Raw genomic sequence first — 2,500 nt, 5'->3', positions numbered from 1 at the left:
GTTTTCAGTTGTTGGCACTGTGGGGGAGAGGGGCACCGACGAGTGGAGTGCCCCACCCAAGGATCCCCCCGCTGTTACACTTGTCAGGCCTAAGGTCATTTGTCTCGAGAGTGCCCAGCAAAAACCGCCCAGGGCGGGCGGGCTGTGGCGCACACACACCTACCCCCACCCAACGTCCGAGGAAAGGGGAACAGAGGAAGGGGGAGGCAGGGGAGTTTCATACCTCCCCCCCCCCCCCCTGTATGACATCACAAGCAGTGACGAGAGACGTGACAGAGCAGGCACACTCACCTCAATCTGTACCCCCGACCTCAACCCTGTAGCACTAGGGAGGGGACCAGGGTGAGGTCACTAGCCCGTGCTCCATATCTCGTAATGGCCATCTGGGAATGTTAGCAGTTAGGTTCGACCTGCAAGATAAATCCATCCGAGCGCTGATTGACACGGGAGCCAGTGTTTCATTGATCGAAAAAAAATTCTCCTCAAATCCACTACAGCCAGTGGTATCCATTGTTCTTGACATGCCAGAAGGAAATAAACTACACAAACCATACATCAATCGTCCAGTTTAAGGTGGGATCTGTGAAGTTCACACATGATTCTTTAGTCATGCCCATCTTGGGAATTCCAGGAATCGAGGCTATCCTTGGAATAGACTTTATATCTAATAATCAAATTTGCATTTTGGGGGGAAAAGATACAATAACAGTAAAAGCAGGAGGGTACGTTTTGCCGAAAGAAAGTCATGAGACAGTAAGTGCGTGTGTTAGCTCGGAGAGACATTTAAGTAAGGTAACAGCTGTACCTGATAGTGGATAAGTGTTGTCCCCCCAGACCCTTACGAGTATATCTGTGACCCCGTGTTGCCCTCGTGCGGAAGGAACCGAACTAGTTGTTAAACCCTATACAATTGGGCCCATATGATATTAGAGGGTTTGACAGAAATTAAAGGGAACAAAGCTGATATAACGATAGTTAATTTGTCAAATAAAAGAGTTGTTTTAGGAAATGATTCGGTGTGTGAATTAGAGTTGTGTGAAATTACTTATAATGGGATGTTGGGAGCCACAACTCCAGCCCGCACAGACGAACGCACTCAGAATTTCATTATGCAAACGCGAAAATTATGTCCCTCAGAATATCAGCCTGTAGTTAGTGACACTGTCAATAATTATTCCGATGTAATTACATTTAAAGATGAGCCACTAGGGAGGATTGATCGATTTCCCTTTAGCATTGAAACTGGGCAGGTGGAGCCAATCAGGCCAAGGCCTTATAACAGTGTTTCCCAAACTTTTTTAAATGATTACCCCAAAATTTTATTTCCAACTAATCAATTACCCCATTGAACATATACCCGGTAAAATCGGATGTTATGGGAATGTGAATAACTCAATTTCAGAACATCTTGATTACCCCAAAAATACGGGTCCATTACCCCACTGGGGTAATTTACCCCAGGGTTGGGAAACACTGCCTTATAAGGTACCCATTCATTTCCAGGGAGAGATAGAAAGGGAAATTGATAAATCTAGGGAACAAGGGATAATCGAGGAGAGCCAATCCCCCTGGGCTTCTCAAATAGTAGCTGTTTAGAAAAAAGAATGGCTCGGTAAAATTGTGTGTTGATTATAGGAAATTGAATGCAGTTACTAAGGATAGTGCCTTCCATTTGCCCTCAATCGAAGAATTACTTGTGAATGCACGGGATAGCAAATATTTTACAACTGTTGATTTAAAATCTGGATACTATCAAATACCCATTCAGGAGGACAGTAAATGTAAAACGGCATTTATAGCTAGCGATCAATTATTTCAGTTTAATTTTCTTCCTTTCTGTGTTAAAAATGCTCTAAGTCATTTTTCTGGAGTAATGGTGTCGGTTTTGTCGCCCTTAATTGGTCATAATGTTCTTTTTTATTTAAATGATATCATAATTACAGGAAAAACGGCCGAAGAACATAATAATAATATTCGTAAAGTTTTAGAAGCATTGCGACGTAATGGTATGTAAATAGATTTGTCAGTGTGCAAATTTTTCTCTGAACAGGTCGAATTTTTAGTTCACATAATAACCGCCGAAGGTATCCAGCCCTGCCCCAGTAAAGTAGTGGCTATTAGAGATTTCCCCTGGCCACATAACTCTAAGGAAGTAACTGGGTTCCTTGGGCTCGCTGGGTATTACCGTAAAATCATAAAAGGTTTTGGAGAGATAGCGAGACCCTTAGATGCTTTAATGATCGCCGAAGGTATCCAGCCCGGCCCCAGTAAAGTAGCGGCTATTAGAGATTTCTCCAGGCCACGTAACTCTAAGGAAGTAAATGGGTTCCTTGGGCTCGCTGGGTATTACCGTAAATTCATAAAAGGTTTTGGAGAGATAACGAGACCCTTAGATGCTTTAAAGAAACAAAAAGTAATAAATTGAGGAGAGGAAGAAGAAAGGGCTTTTAACCATTTGAAAGCTGCCTTGACTAGCAATGAATTACTCGCATATCCTAGA

This window comes from Palaemon carinicauda, chromosome 14 (genome assembly GCF_036898095.1).
Source record: "Palaemon carinicauda isolate YSFRI2023 chromosome 14, ASM3689809v2, whole genome shotgun sequence".
Taxonomy (NCBI): Eukaryota; Metazoa; Arthropoda; class Malacostraca; order Decapoda; family Palaemonidae; genus Palaemon; species Palaemon carinicauda.
The sequence above is the reverse complement of the archived record's forward strand: the minus strand, read 5'-3'. Positions refer to the sequence as shown.